At 41.3% G+C, this 17,062-nt stretch overlaps 3 long non-coding RNA genes across 5 annotated transcripts in view; all 3 read right to left on the bottom strand.

Annotated features, from left to right (window-relative positions):
• The window catches only part of LOC122144001, a 75,508-nt gene that overhangs the window by 11,266 nt on the left and 47,180 nt on the right, over nucleotides 1-17,062 (bottom strand). The window lies entirely within an intron of this gene.
• Nucleotides 221-17,062, bottom strand: part of LOC109109831 — a 22,405-nt gene continuing 5,563 nt past the window's right edge. For all 3 annotated transcript variants that reach the window (XR_006159476.1, XR_006159477.1, XR_006159478.1), the window contains exon 6: nucleotides 221-278. This is a non-coding gene — a long non-coding RNA (uncharacterized LOC109109831). The remainder of the gene's footprint in view (nucleotides 279-17,062) is intronic.
• LOC109086264 lies at nucleotides 1,100-5,008 on the bottom strand. Its single transcript, XR_006159475.1, has 5 exons — nucleotides 4,856-5,008; nucleotides 2,463-2,500; nucleotides 2,285-2,323; nucleotides 1,246-1,295; nucleotides 1,100-1,152 (listed from the first exon to the last, which is right to left on the bottom strand). It is a non-coding gene; the product is annotated as an uncharacterized LOC109086264 (long non-coding RNA).

Genomic DNA, 17,062 nt, shown 5'->3' on the forward strand with positions numbered 1-17,062 from the left:
CGAACAAAGTTCCCTCACTGTTGGTACGCAAGGATGTCAGAGCTACACGCATGTGACACTGATGATTTCGTGAGGAAAAAATCATACCTTGCATCACTCTGGCAATGAGACGCCCTGCACGGATAGAATTCTAGATGTGCTGGGTCGGCATCTTCGTACTGCTGTCCATCAGAAACCTGGGCAACACCTTTACTGACGCTCGTCTGTCCTGTCAGATCTAAACTTTTACATTCCAACGAACTTTTTGAGCCTGGGATCTCCTACCTTTCCGAGGCATCCTTCAAAAGATCAATAGACAAAATATGAGAAAACCAAGACCCAAAGACATGATATAAAATAATCCCTGACATAGCTTGACTAGCCCATTAATTACAAAGAAATAACTTGGTCAAAGAGTGGGGAATTCAACAAACTACCACAAGCATATACAGATACACGCAAATTGTATAAATGTGATGCTTTCTCTGTAGAGATGCTCTGAAAACACCATCACATGCTGCATGTATGCAAACAAAGAAGTACTTAATTTTCAAACTTACTTCACATTAGAACAAGTTAATTTAGTTAAATTACAGCCTTTGGCAATTTTATGATCATAATACTCAACCTATTAAAACCATTAAAACCAACCTAAACCTAAAAGACCAACCTAAAATGGTTTTAATGCTGCAGTCAAAAAGTACTGTATTCAATATGCATTCTTTTACAGGATATTTTCAGTCACTTACTTCACGAAATGCTGAAGCGGTACAACCTGCAAAGTTTTCTCAAGAAAAAAAGAAAATAAAAAGAAAAGAAAACAGAACGACTTACAAATACAGCTAATAAACTTTTTTCAATAAAAAGAACAGTAGCAGATAAAACAAATTATGAATCTAATATTAATAGAAACAAACTTTCTTTCCAAATAAAAAAACAATAGCAGAATAAACACAAATTATTAACCTAGTATTAAAAGGACTGAACTTTTAAAAGAACAGTAGTATTTGAACACAAATGATCAATGTAGTATTGAAAAAAAAGGAGTTTTTTTTTTTTTTTTTTTTTTTTTTTTTTGTGGGTGGGGGATGTGGGGTATATGGGTGGAGCAGAGGTATGAGAGGGGTGGGAAAAACAATTCAGAAGGACTGCTGCTTGTAGAAAATCCAAAACCTGGAAAAGAATGACATATTAGGCAACTATAATAATAATAATAATATTGAAAAGAAAACGACACAGTATCATTTAGGCATTCTGCACACTAACCAGGCGTTCAGCTGCAGAGAAAAATGCAGGTTGTGCTCTGAATAGATGGTCTGCAAAACAACAAACACACAATTAAAGATAGCCTATGTTTTGAAATAAGATCAATATTAACATTTAAAAAAAAAAAAAAATACTTAATATGCAAAGGCATCCATAAATGTTTTTCAATACAGTCAGAATTCCAATATACATTAATTATATTCCAAACCTAAAGCTTACTGTAAGTGATTGGCCAAAGAGATTCCTCTGGGTTGTGAAACACAAAAGTAGCAAAATATAATATATTGTCAATATAATATACTGACTGCCAAACAATATGATAAAAATTTAAATGATTCACAGGCAGAAAGCATTTTTTCTGATTGGATGTTAAACAAATGTTTTTTCCTGGTTTTAAAGGTCTAGGGCATGATCAGAACTTGCATACTTCTCTACTATATAGTAGGGTGAAAGGCAGTAGATGAAAAGTACCTGCATGACCTACCACTTCTACTGAGATTCTTTAGTTTAGTCTATCCCATGAGCCCACAGTAGCAAAATTGTGAATTGCATTGTAACTTATGCTGTACACAACACAACAATAACAACACAAAAAAAGTATAACATCATAAAAAACACAAAAAATATTACACTATTTTTTTTAATGATTGCAAAATTATTACTTATTCTTAAGACATATCTACTCAGCGAGTATGCAGCTTCGGATGCAGCCCATGGCTATAACATAAACTGGTTCTGGATCTTCAAGGAAGGAAAAACTGTCTATAACTTACAACAACTTAAAAGGAATGGTTCCCCCACCAAATGAATATCATTTCATTAGTCTCTCATTGACTTTATGTGAAAAATTACAAGCAAGGGAAATCATTGAGGCCTACAACATTCCTCAGTTGAAGATATAGCACATCCACATGCATAGTCACAGGTTCTGAAGTGCTATAGTGCATCAATGACTCAGTAGTATGTCATTAATATTGCTTTGTCATCTGTTCATATTTTATTCATATCAAAAAATAAATAAATAAATAAAAATACTTACTGGATATTGTGCAGTGGCGAGTCAGTAGTGCTTGTAATGCTGTAATTTGAATATAAAAATAAAATGTCAGACATAACTTCTTAAAATCGGTCAACCCCATAAACTACAACATCTCTCATTTTCTTATTCCTGCATAGTGCACCATTAAATGTACTACAACCAAAACATGCAAACAAACCTTAAGAATTGCTCAGGAGATAAAGCTCAATGATCAATCTAAACAAAGAAAGAATGAACAAAAAATGAATAAATTAATGCTTGACAGCACAGAACAGGGACAGTTGATGATAACAAAACACAGATCTACGACTTTCAATATACCTCTTATGACTTAAACCAGAAAAAAAAAAAAATCTAATTTTATTCTTAATATAAACATTGAATATGTGGTCTATGTCCAAAAATATGTTTATGGTAAATTTTTAAATGTACTTACAATATTAATAGGCATATATGACAAAATATATCAAGACACAGAAAACACATTAGATCAGATATATAATGTGAATGTCAACCATATCTACACAAAACAGAGGAAACCGACATTAAGGCAACTACAAAAATAATTTACATGCTGGAGGCTAAAAAGATTCTGTTATTCCATTTATTTATTAATTTAAAAAAATACTTTTATACCCTCCAAAGCTAAAAAATAAAATAAAAAATTAATATTACAAATTAAAATTACATCTTAAATGTACTTTTTATTTTATTATTTTTACATTTAATTTATTTTGGTGATGGCAAACTGAATTATCATTGTTTACTCCATTTTTCAGTGTCATGTTATCATCAATGTTGAAAACAGTTGTGCTGCCTCATATTTTTGTGGAAATGGTGAATTATAACTATTAAGTTTGGGTTCATTTTTTTAAATACTTTTACTAAGCAGACATGAACTGATCAAAAGTGACAGTATTTAACAGTGTTACATAAGATTTTGCACTTTACATTGTTAAAAAAAAAAAAAAAATTCAAAAAAAAATAAAAGAATGCTGAAAAATGCATCAAAATATTACAAAACTTTAAAATGCATAAAAGTTTATAACAAAAAAAATTTACACAATAATAAGCAGCACAACCTTTTTCAACACTGATAATAATATACGTTTATACGTAATAACTACATTACAATTAACTTCTGGTTTAGAATTAATATATAAATTATGTTAAGTAAAGAAACAGTAATTTTAAATTGAAAAGATATCTTACAATACCACTGTTTTAACTGTTTCTCATCAAATGAATGCAGCATTGGTCAACGACAAACAAAACAACTTCAGCTTGCTCTTCCTCTGCATTCGGTGCACATGAACAGTTCATTTTTAAACTTTAAACACCGTCTTTCCTCCCTGACGCATTCATCACTCAAAATAAATGAATCAATAAATAAATTATTAGCACAAATAGTCCACGATTCAAAGTTAAAATTCTCACTTCAACCTGCTGACTTAAAACCAATAAACATATTCCCATCATAAATTATGAAAAAAAAGTACATAAAAAGTGTAGCTGACACCGCATCTAAACTGTAACTCAACATTTTCTGTGGCCAAAAAAAAAAAAAAAAAAAATTCGCGCTCATTTACGATCAAAGCGGGAAGCCGCCTTCACCCGCGACAGAGACTAAACGGATAAGTCCTGTTAATATTATGTACCTTACACGGAGTCCGTGTGTGAATCTGAGCCGATTCGCCATTACTATCGTGTCAGACACGGCGGTCTGTGTGTAGTTTCAGTGCTCTGTCTATTTTTACCTCGTGGATCAGTGAAAAAACACTATATAGACGTTTATGGAACAGCAGAAAATACGCCCAACACGCAGCATTAATCAGGCCTCACGGATTTCTAATGCCTCACAGTCACCTCAAACGAAAGTATCTTAAATATGCGGTTAATATTATGAAATACGGTTCTAAAAGCACATTCAAGCAGGAAACCAGCGGCAAAAAAAAAAAAAAAAAATACGATTTGGCGCTCATTTACGATCAAAGCGGGAGCCGCCCGCACCCCGCGACCGAGACGACACGGAAAAGTCCATTAATAACGACCTCACACGGACTCCGTGTGTGGATCTGACCCGATTCGCCATCACTATCGTGTCAGACACGACGGTCTGTGTGTAGTTTCAGAGCTCTGTCTATTTTTACCTCTTGAATCAGTAAAAAAAAACCACTATATAGACGTTTATGGAACAGCAGACAATACGTGCATTAATCACGCCCAACACATAGCATAAATCAGGCCTCACGGATTTCTAATGCCTCACAGTCACCTCAAACAAATGTATTTCTTAAATAGGCGGTTAATATTAGGAAATACTGTCCAAATACAGTCCTAAAAGCACATTCAAGCATCAATCTCCAGCGGCCTAACGTCAATGACTAACCTCTGCTAAAATACCTTTAAAAATGCACTCTTGTTCATGCAATATTGCGCTAATATTCAGAATTAGCTAACGTATTCACAAGCTTAAAGCAACAATAGTATACACCACTTGGGCAACATATTTCATTTCTTAAAATTCGTTATTAAAGGCAGACGTTAGAAAAATAAACCACCTCTACTCACCTCAGGAGAATTCTGGAACATCTGCCGTTGGTCTCGCTCTATCACAGTATTACTCAGCCAATCAGCACGCGAACTTCAGCTGCGCAGCCAATTGTAATGCAGCGTTACTCTTCTATCCATATATGGAAGAGAGAGCCCATGGAGGCAGTGGATTTTTTATTTTTTTTTGTGTGTGCACCAAGCCTTAATATAAAAAATTAAAGATCAGTTAAAGGTTCCTCATATTAAAAAGTTAAACACAGTTAAATTAAAATATTTCTGTCTATGTTTTTAAGATCACCATGAGTCATATAATAGAATTCTTTAATAATGAACACTTTACAATGAATACTTTCAAATTGTTATAGCCATTAAAATACAGAGAAAGAGTGAATGAATGAATTTAGTGATTAACATTGTCTTATGTATATATGTGTGTGTGTGTGTGTATGTATATATATATATATAATTCCCAACTCTAATGGAGCCAAAACCAAGGAACTTTAAAATATGGTTTGATGAATATACCTTGATGTAATATAATGATATACATATGCAATGCAATGATACAGATACACACATAATATAAAATATAATATATACACATCACTAAGAAGGAAGTTTTTTTTTTAGGTTTTTTGTAGATTTCTTTAAGATTTTATATACTAATAACATGCCACATTAGATATATTTAATATATAATTTCCCTTGTCGGATAAATTAACCCCATCATGTCCTCCTCATAATCAGTAAACAAATTTAATTCATGCACTGGTCCATAACGTTGCTGATAAACTTTCTTGTCTTGTTAAGCTTCCATCCTTCTCCCCACCGCCACACACGTTGCTCAGTGATGCTGGAGAATATGTTGTATCTTTGCTGCTAAGTGTTTCTTTGTGGTTTTTATGGGTGATTGACTGTTAGCTTTTTGCTAGTGTGTTGTTAGTCAGTTGCTAATGTAATCTTGGTAGTTGCTGAACTGTTACAATGTTGTTGCTAGGGTACTCTGTGTGATTGTTAGGCAGTTGCTAGGGTGATCTCAGTGGTTGCTAGGTGGTTACTATGGTGCTGATAGGTGGTTGTGATTGTATTCTGGTGGTTGCTATACCACCAGCTATACCATCTGGTGGCATTATTGGTGGTTACTATTGTGCTGCTTGTGCTGTGAGTGGTTGTTATAGTGTTTTAGTAGGTTTATAGGGTGGTGCTAGGTACTTGCTAGTTACCATAGATGGTTACTATATGTGCTTGCTAAGATACCCAGGGTGGTTGCTAGGGTGCTGCTATGTGGTTGCTAGTGTACTTGGGGTGGTTGCTAGGGTGCTGCTATGTGGTTGCTAGGGTACTCAGGATGGTTGCTAGGGAACCCAGGGTGGTTGCTAGGTGTTTCTATGTGTTGCTAGGGTACCCAAGGCCATTGCTAGGGTGCTGCTATGCGGTTGCTAGGGTATTTGGGGTGGTTGCTAGGGTGTTGCTATGTGGTTGCTAGGGTACCAGGATGCTTGTTAGGGTGTTGCTATGTGTTTGCTAAAGTACCTGGAGTGGTTGCTAGGGTGTTGCTATAAGGTTGCTAGGGTAATTTGGGTGATTGCTAGGGTCCCCAGTATGGTTGCTAGGACCGTTGCTAGGGTACCGGGGGTGGTTGGTTATGGTAAGTGGGGTGGTTGCTAGGGTGTTGCTAGACTACCTGTGGTGGTTGCTAGGGTGTTGCTATGCGGCTGCTAGGGTAATTTGGGTGGTTGCTAGGGTCCCCAGTATGGTTGCTAGGGCCGTTGCTAGGGTGCCAAGGGTGGTTTCTATGGTAAGCGGGGTGGTTGCTAGGGTGTTGCTATGTCGTTGCTAGGTTAGTTGGGGTGGTTGCTAGGGTCCCCAGGATGGTTGCTAGGGCGTTTCTATCTGTTTTCTATAGTACCCAGGGTGGTTGCTAGGGTTATCTGGGTGGTTGCTAGGGTGTTGTTATGTGGTTGCTAGGGTGCACGAAATGGGTTACTAGGGTGGTTGCTAGGGTACCCAGGGCGGTTGCTAGGGGGTAATCAGGGTGGTTGTTAGGGTACTTGGGGTGGTTTTGCTAGGGTACATGGGATGGTTGCTAGGGCCGTTGCTATGGTACTTAGGGTGGTTGCTAGGATGTTGCTATGCAGTTGCTATGGTAATTGGGGTGGTTGCTTCGGTGTTGCTATGTGGTTGCTAGGGTACCCAGGATGGTTACTAGGGTGGGGATGTGGTTGCTGGGTGCTAGGGTGTTTGTTATGTGGTTGCTAGGGTACACGAAATGGTTGCTAGGGTGGTTGCTAGGGTACCCAGGGCGGTTGCTAGGGTAATCAGGGTGGTTGCTAGGGTAATTGGTGTGGTTGCTAGGGTACATGGGATGGTTGCTAGGGCTGTTGCTATGGTACATAGGGTGGTTACTAAGGTGTTGCTATGCGGTTGCTATGGTACTTTGGGTAGTTGCTAGGGTGTTGCTAGGGTACCTGAAGTGTTTGCTATGCATTTTTGCTAGTTGTCACAAATCATTACTGTATAGTTTTATATAGTGTTCATAGCCTGATTTATCACTTAGCTAATCACTATTAGCATGTAGCTATTCATTGCTAGCATGACTAGCATGTTGGAATTCCTGTTTACTAGCATGGGTCAAAAGAACCAACTCCCATGTCGATACGATTTTCTGTTGCAAAGATATAAGACTTACTAATTGGTTGCTAGGGTACTCTGTTTGGTTGCTAGGGATTGGCTTGGCAGCTGCCAATGATGATACTCCAAAGGCTGTTTGCCAATGTAAACCAACCCCCATGTCTGTAGAATGTTGTGATGCAGAGATATAGATCTTGAAAAATGGTTGCTAGGGTACTCTGTTTGGTTGCTAGGGAGTGGCCTGGCAGCTGCCAATGATGATACTCCAAAGACTGCTTGCCAATATAAGCCAACCCCCATGCCTCTACAATGTTCTGAGGCAGAGATATAGGTCTTGCAAAACGGTTGCTAGGGTACTCTGTTTGGTTGCTAGGGAGTGGCCTGGCAGCTGCCAATGATGATACTCCAAAGGCTGCTTGCCAGTGTGAATGATATAAACCAACCCCCATGGCTTTATGATATTCAGATTTGTAGTTATCCCTCTATGATTTGGGTTGCTAGGGTGAACTAAATGGTTGCTAGGGCGTGGCTATGAAGTCTTGAAGGTGATTTGTGATTGGTCGTTTGCTGCCCCGAGTCAAACAAGCCCACCCTCATGTTTCTATGACACTTCTACCCAAAGATATTAATTTGATCTTTTTCAATGGAAGTCTATGGAGCTTGTTACTAAGGTGCTCTATGTGGTTGCTAGGGCGTGGCTTGATAGCTTCACAATTATCCTGAGAGACTGATTGGTTGGCTGAGTAAAATGAGCCCACCCCATGTCTCTTTGACACTGTGATGCAGAGTTATGTTCAATGCAATACTCCTATTTAAATTACCATATTAGGAAAAACACACTGTTTCATGGGCAACCCCTCACCATAGTATGTCTATGGGGCAACTTTGGGGGGCTCTTGCGCCCCAGGGGTACAACTTATACCCCACTGCGGGGTATGTTCTCACACAGTCTGATAGCCTCTCCAGATGTGGTGATTCACATGTTTCTGCGAAATTCTCTCTCGGAGCTACTCCCCCAAAAATTTCCCCAAAACACATTCTATACGATATTTCTCCCCATATATCTCCCCCTTTACAAAAACATCACACACCATCACCTAAAAAAAAAATAACACAACACCCCTCCAAAATATGCCGCACGATTTGACGCCTCTTTTGCGGGTCTGTGACAAAAACTGCGGGACTAGTTACGCGCCGAAATTTGTACGGAAGAATAATAATAAGAACTAGAATGTACATTTCCTGAAGAAAATGTGAGTGGTGCTTGCAGTGGCAAAACCGGCGCTCGGTTAGCCACGATTTCTAAGGTGTTTCTAGGCGGTTTTGCTAGAGCGGTTGCTAGGGTACCCAAGGTGGTTGCTAGGTTATTTATTGGTTGTTGCTATTTAGGGTCCCCCAGCTGTGGTTGCTAGGGCCGGTTGCTAGGATGTTCTGCTGGGGTTGCTGATTGTTGCTAGGTAGGTTGTGCTAGGGGTGGTGCTACTAGGGAGGTGCTAAGGTGCTAAAGTGGTTGCTAGGGTGTTCTAAGCGTTGCTAGGGTGTTGCTCTGGTGGTTTGCTGGGTGGGTTGCTAGGAAGTTGCTAAAGTACTTGGGGTGGTTGCTAAGGTGTTGCTAATCGGTTGTTAGGGTGTTCTGGGTGGTGTGGCTAGGCGGTTGCTAGGCAGTTGCTAAGGTACTTGGGTGGTTGCTAAGGTGTTGTTAGGCAGTTTGCTATTGCTGAGTTACTTGGGGTGGTTGCTAGGGTTTTGCTATGGTTTGCTAAGGTACTTGGCGGTGGTTGCTAAGAGCGGTTGCTAGGGTGTTCTGGGTTGCTAGGTTAGGGGTGGTTGCTAGGTTGCTAGTTGCTAGGGTACCAAGGGTTGCTAGGTTACTTGGGGTGGTTGCTAAGGTGTTGTTAGGCGGTTGCTAGGGGGTGCTGGTGTTTTGCTAGGTGGTTGCTAGGCAGTACCTGGGGGGGTGGTTGCTAGGTGTTGCTAAGCGGTTGCTTGCTAAGGGTGGGTTGGGTTCTGGGTTACTTGGGGTGGTTGCTAAGCGGTTGCTAGGGAGTTCTGGGTGGTTGCTAGGTGGTTGCTAGGCAGTTGCTAAGGTACTTGGGTTGGTTGCTAAGGTGTTGCTATGCGGTTGCTAGGGTGTTCTGGTTGGTTGCTAGGCAGTTGCTAAGGTACTTGGGGTGGTTGCTAAGGTGTTGCTAGGTGGTTGCTAGGCGGTTGCTATGGTAACCTGGGTGGTTGCTAGGCGGTTGCTAGGCAGCCAAGGTATTTGGTGTGGTTGCTAAGATGTTGCTAGGTGGTTGCTAGGGTGTTTTGGGTGGTTGCTAGGATGTTGCTATGGTAACCTGGGTGGTTGCTAGGCGGTTGCTAGGCGGTTGCTAGGCTGTTCTGAAAACGGTTGCTAGGTAAGTTGTTACAAGGTGGTTGCTAGCTGTGTTTACAGATTAGTTGCTATGGAGTTGCTAAAAGTTGATCACTAGTTTTAAGCCTGATTAACACTTAGCTAATCACTATTAGCATGTAGCTGTTCTATGCTAGCATGTGTAGCATGTTGGATGTCCGGTTTGTTACCATGAGCCAAAAAAGCCAACCTCCTTGTCTCTACGATGTTCTGATTAAGATATTCTTGCAGGTTTGCTAGGGTACTGTGTTTGTTTGCTATGGAGTGGCTTGGCAGCTGCCAATGATGGTACTCCAAAGGCTGCTTGCATGAGTAAAAAAGCCAACCCCATGTCTGTACGATGTTCTGATGCAGAGATATAGATCTTGAAAAACGGTTGCTAGGGTACTCTGTTTGGGTTGCTAGGGAGTGGCCTGACAGCTGCCAATGATGATACTCAAAGGCTACTAACCAATATAAACCAACCCCCATGTCTGTACATTGTTCTGATGCAGAGATATATATCTTGCAAAATGGTTGCTAGGGTACTCTGTTTGGTTGCTAGGGAGTGCCTTGGCATCTGCCAATGATGATACTCAAAGGCTGCTTGCCAATATAAACCAACCCCCATGTCTGTACAATATTCTGATGCAGAGATATAGATCTTGAAAAACGGTTGCTAGGGTACTCTGTTTGGTTGCTAGGGAGTGGCCTGGCAGCTGCCAATGATGATACTCCACAGGCTGCTTGCCAGTATGAATGATATTAAACCAACCCCCATGCCTTTATGATATTCAGATTTTGAAGATATCCCTCAATGCTTTGTGTTGCTAGGGTGCTCTAAATGGTTGCTAGGGCGTGGCTATGAAGTCTTAAAGGTGACTCGTGATTGGTCGTTTGCTGCCCCGAATCAAACGAGCCCACCCTCATGTTTCTATGACACTTCTATCCAAAGATATTAATTTGATCTTTTTCAATGGAAGTCTATGGATCTTGTTACTAAGGGACCCTAAATGGTTGCTAGGGCGTGGCTTGACTGCTTCACAATGATCCTGACAGAGTGATTGGTTGGCTGAGTAAAATGAGCCCACCCCCATGTCTCTATGACATTGTGATCCACAGTTATGTTCAATGCAAAACTCCTAGGTAAAGTCCCCATAGTAGGAAAAAAACACACTGTTTCATGGGCGAGCTCTCACCATAGTATGTCTATGGGGCAACTTTGGGGGGCTCTTGCGCCCCAGGGGTACAACTTATACCCCACTGCGGGGTATGTTCTCGCACAGCCTGATAGCCTCTCCAAAAGTGGTGATTCACATGTTTCTGCGAAATTCTCTCTCGGAGCTATGATCCGTCAAAGTTGGCCGCAATGCATTGTCTATGCGATTTTTAGGGCGATATTTCGCCCGGTGTGCGAACATCGTACACCCGATCGCTTATAAAAGTCATAGCACACCATTCCCGAATAGGCCTCACGATTTGACACCTCTTTTGCGGGTCTGGTGACAAAAACTGCGGGACTAACGCGTCCAAAATTTGTACTGAAGCTATATGGTTGCTATGGTGTGGCTGTATATGGTATATATAGTATATGAGGTGATATTTAAAGACTATTTGGCAACCTGAATCCAAAAAGCAAGAACCAGTGTTTCTATATTGTTATTTTGATGAGATACAGCTTTTAAATTAAATGTTGTTAAACAGTTGCTAGGGTGCTTAAGTGGTTACTACTAGGGCGTGGCTATAAAGTAGTTATGTCATTACTTATGAATGCTGATAGGTCCGACGTCAAAAGAGCCCACGCCAAGCCTCTATGTCTTTCTGATCCAAAGTTATGATGTCAGATAATTTTTCCAATGTTAAGCGGATATGGTATTTAAACACCGCCCGCTTCCGCGCCGCTGGGATAATATCGTACATCCGATTGCTTAGAAAAGTACTAGCACACCTCTCCTCAATAAGCCGCACGATTTGACACCTCATTCATGGTGTACGCAAACAGTGCAGGAGGAGTAAGCGCGCCCAAAGTTTTTCAGGGCGAAGTAGTAATAGTAACACTAGGAATGTACATTTCCTGAAGAAAAATGTTAGCTGGGCTTGCAGTGGCAAAACTCCCCATGGCCCTCAGTTGCTTAGGTCTTTTTATAGAGTTCTTAGCCTGATTTATCACTCAGCTAAATCACTATTAGCATGTAGCATATTCACTGCTAGCAATGACTACATGTTGGATTTCCAGTTTGCTAGCATGAGTCAAAAGAGCAAACCGCCATGTCTGTACGATGTTCTGATTCAGAGATATAGGTTCTTGCAAAACAGGTTTTGCTAGGGAACTCTATTGGTTGCTAGGGAGTGGCTATGCAGCTCCAGTGGCTGATTACTCCAAAGGATGCTTGACAATATAAGCCAAGCCCCCTCATGTCCTCTACGATGTTTTGATGCAGATTAATATAGGTCTTGCAAAACGGTTGCTAGGGTTACTCTGTTTTTAAGGTTGCTAGGAGTGCCTTTGGCATCTTCCAATGATGATACTCAAGGGCTGCTTGCCAATATAAACCAACCTTCCATGTCTGTACGATGTTCTGATGCGAGATATAGATCTTGAAAACGGTTGCTAGGGTTACTGGTGTTTGGTTGCTAGGGAGTGTCATGGCTGGCAGCTGCCAATGATGATACTCCAAAGGCTGGATTGCCTGTATGAATGAGATAAACCAACCCCTATGCCTTTATGATATTTAGATTTGAAGATAATCCCTCTCTTGCTTGTTTCGGGTTGACTAAGGTGCTTTAAATGGTTGCTAGGGTCGTGGCTATGAAGTCTTGAATGTGATTCGTGATTGGCCGTTTGCTGCCCCGGATTACAACGAGCCCGCCCTCTTATGTTTCTATGACACTTCTATCCAAAGATATTAATTTGATCTTTTTTGGTCAATGGAAGTGTATTGGAGCTTGTTACTAAGGGACCCTAAATGGTTGCTAGGGCGTGGCTTGACTGCTTCACAATGGTCCTGATAAGTGATTTGTTGTCTGAGTAAATGAGCCACCACTTGTGTCTCTATGACTTTTGTGATCCCAGAGTTGAGGTCATGCAAAACTCCTAGTAAAGTACCATAGTAGGAAAAACGCGCGGTCATTCATGGGCGATGCCCTCACCATAATATGGTCTATGGGGCAACTTTGGGGGACTCTTGCGCCCCAGGGGTACAACTTAGTACCCCACTGGTCTGGCGGGTATGTTGGTCGCACAGCCTGATAGCCCTCTCCAAATTGTGGTGATTCACATGTTTCTGCAAAAATTCTCTCTCGGAGCTAAGATCCGTCAAAGTTGGCCGCAATGCTTGTCTATGCGATTTTTTAGGGCGATATTTCGGCCGGTGTGCGAACATGGTACGCCCGATCGCTTATAAAAGTCATAGCAACCCCATTTCCCGTAATAGCCGCACAGTTTGACACCGATTTTTGCGGTTCTGTGACAAAACAACTGCGGGAACTGATTGCTGCGCTCGAAATTGATACGGATCTAGAAGAAGAAGAAGAAGAAGAATAATGTATGCTAGATAGTATAGATGATGCTTTGGCCTTCGGCAAGCACCACTAATATTGTAATAAGTATGTGAGATAGTAATAGTGTTGCTCTTGCTGCCTTCGGCAAGCACCACTAACTAGAATGTACACGGTTTCCTGAAGAAAATGTGAGTGGTGCTTGCAGTGGCAAAACGCTGGCTAAACTCGGCCTGTAGCCACCCATGATGTCTGTGTGATGTTGTGGAGCCGAGATATAAGTAGTTTATATTGCTATATGGTTGCTAGGGTGCTGTAAATGGTTGCTATGGCGTGTCTACATAGTTTATGGGGTGATATTTGAAGACCATTTGCCAGCCTGAACGCGACTCCAAAAAGCACAAGCCATGTTTCTATATTGTTATTTTGCTGAGACACAGTTTTGCTTCTTAAATGTTGTTAAGCAGTTGCTAGGGTGCTGAAAAAAAGTGGTTGCTAGGGCTCGGCTATGACGTTTTTATGTTGCTACATATGGACTGCTTGATAGGACGAGTCAAAAGAGCCCACTCCCAAGCCTCTATGTCTTTCTGATCCAAAGAATATGATTGCTCAGATAATTTTTCTTCCAATGTTAAGTCTATGGGATATTTACACAAAACATTTTTTTCGTCCGCTGTACGAATATCGTACATCCGATTGCTTAAAAAAGTCATAGCACACCCTCTCCTCAATAAGCCGCACTATTTGACACCTCATTCATGGGTCTAAGACAAACGGTGCAGGAGGAGAAGCGCGCCAAAAGTTTTTGGGCGAGATAGTAGTCGTATAACACTAGAATGTACATTTCCTGAAGAAAATGTGAGTGGTGCTTGCAGTGGCAAAATTGTAGCCCTGTAAGCCACCCATGATGTCTGTGTGAAGTTGTGGAACCGAGATATAAGTAGTTTAATATTGCTTTAAGGTTGCTAAGGTACTTAAAATGGTTGCTATGGTGTGTCTGTATAGTTATATGAGGTGATATTTAAAGACTATTTGCCAACCTGAATGCAAAAAAAAGCAAGATTCCAGTGAGTTCTATATTGTTGTTTTGCTGAGATACAGCTTTTAAATGTTGTTAAACAGTTGCTAGGTTCTTAAAGTGGTTACTAGGGCGTGGCTAATAAAGTAGTTATGTGACTACTTATGGACTGCTTGGATAGGCCCGAGTCAAAAGAGCCACTCCCAAGCCTCTATGTCTTTTCTGATCCAAAGATATGATGTCAGATAATTTTTCCAATGTTAAGTCTATGGGATATTTTCACACAATTCTTTTTTCGGCCCTCTGTACGAATATCGTACATCCGATTGCTCTAGAAAAGTCATAGCACACCTCTCCTCAATAAGCCGCACGATTTGACACCTCATTCATAAAAACACGACAAACAGTGCAGGAGGAGTACGCGCCAAAAGTTTTTCAGGGCGCGGAATAGTAATAGTAAAACACTAGAATGTACATTTCCTGAGGAAAATGTGAGTGGTGCTGGCAGTGGCAAAACTCGGCCCGCTTCGTTTGCTTAGGTCTTTTTATAGAGTTCATAGCCTGAGTTTATCTCTTAGCTAATCACTATTAGATTGCATATGGTATTCACTGCTAGCATGACTACATGTTGGAATTCCCAGTTTGCAGCATGAGTCAAAAGAGCCAACCGCGCTTGTCTTTACGATGTTCTGATTCAAAGATATAGGTCTTGCAAAACGGTTGCTAGGGTACTCTGTTTAGTTGCTAGGAGTGCCTGGCAGCTCCCATGATGATACTCCAAAGGATGCTTTGACAAGATAGCCACCCCCATGTCTCTACATTGTTCTGATGCAGAGATATAGGTCTTGCAAAACGGTTGGCTAGGGTACTCTGTTTGGTTGCTGGGGAGTGGCTTGGCAGCTGCCAATGATGATACTCAAAAGGCTGCTTGACATATAAACCAACCCCCATGTCTGTACATTGCTCTGATGCAGAGATATAGATCTTGCAAAATGGTTGCTAGGGTACTGTGACTGGTTGCTAGGGGGTGGCCTGACAGCTGCCAATGATGATACTCCAAAGGCTGCTTGTCTGTATGAAATGACATAAACCACCCCTATGCCTTTATGATATTTCAGATTTGAAGATATTCCTCTATGCTTTGGTTGCTACGGTGGCTCTAAATGGTTGCTAGGGGCGTGGCTATGAAGTCTTGAATGTGATTCGTGATTTTTGCCGTTTGCTGCCCAGAGTCAAACGAGCCGAGACCGCCCTCATGTTTCTATGACACTTCTATACAAAGATATAATTTTTATGATCTTTTTCAATTGGAAGTCTATGGAAAAAAGCGTTACTAAGGGACCCTAAATGGTATGCTAGGGCGTGGCTTGACTGCTTCACAATGATCCTGACAGAGTGATTGGTTTGCCTGAGTTAAAATGAGCCCACCCCATGTCTCTATGACATTGTGATCCAGAGTTATGTTCAATGCAACTCAAAACTCCTATGTAAATACCATAGTAGGAAAAACGCACTGTTTCATGCTGCGATCCCTCACCATAATACTGTCTAATTGGGCAACTTTGGGGGGGCGTCTGGCGCCCCAGGGGTACAACTTATCCCCACTGCGGGGTATGTGTCTCGCACAGCCTGATAGCCTCTCCAATGTGGTGATTCACATGTTTCTGCCAAAATTCTCTCTCTGGAGCTATGATCCGTCAAAGTCGGACCGCAGCATGCATTGTCTATGCGATTTCGGCGCGAATTTCGCGATATTTTCGCCCGGTGGGCGAACATCGTACGCCCGATCACTTATAAAAGTGGTCATAGCACACCATTCCGTATAGGCCCCGCCACGATTTGACACACCACTTTTGCGGGGGTCTGTGACAAAAAACTGTGCGGGACTAGTTACGCGCCGAAATTTGTACGGAATCTATAGAAGAAAAAGAAGATAATAAGTATAATTAATAGTAATAGTGTTGCTTTGCCTTCGGCAAGCACCACTAACTAGAATGTAACAGTTCCTGAAGAAAATGTGAGTGGTGCTGGCAGTGGCAAAACACGGCCCTCGGTTGTTTTGGTCTTTTTATAGAGTTCATAGCCGATTTATCTCTTAGCTAATCAATATTAGCATGTAGATATTCACTGCTAGCTGACTAGCATGTTGGAATTCTAAGTTTGCTAAGCATGAGGCAAAAGAGGCCAACCGCCATGTCTTTACGATGTTCTGATTCAGTAGATAGAGGTTTTGCAAAACGGTTGCTAGGGTACTCTGTTTGTTTTCTAGGGAGTGGCCTGACAGCGTCCCAATGACAGATACTCCAAAGGCTGCTTGACAGTATAAGCCTAAAAACCCATGTCTGTAACATTGTTCTGATGCAGAGAGATTAGTTTCTTGCAAAATTGGTTGCTAGGGTACTCCTGTTTGGGTTTGCTAGGGAGTGGCCTGTCATCCTCCCAATGATGTGATACTCCAAAGGATAGCTTGACCATATAAGCCAACCCCCAGGTCGCTAGCATGTTTTGCTGCAGAGAGATAGGTCTTGCAAAATGGTTGCTAAGGTACTCTGTCTGGTTGCTAGGAGTGGCCTGGCAGCTGCCAATGTAGATAAATCCAAAGGCTGCTTGCGCCAGTATGACTGATAGAAACCACCCCTTAGGGCTTAGGACATTAGATTTGAGAGATAACCCTCTATGCTTTGGGTTGCCTAGGGTGGGCTAAATG

Source organism: Cyprinus carpio, unplaced genomic scaffold (genome assembly GCF_018340385.1).
Source record: "Cyprinus carpio isolate SPL01 unplaced genomic scaffold, ASM1834038v1 S000006554, whole genome shotgun sequence".
In the NCBI taxonomy this organism is placed as follows: Eukaryota; Metazoa; Chordata; class Actinopteri; order Cypriniformes; family Cyprinidae; genus Cyprinus; species Cyprinus carpio.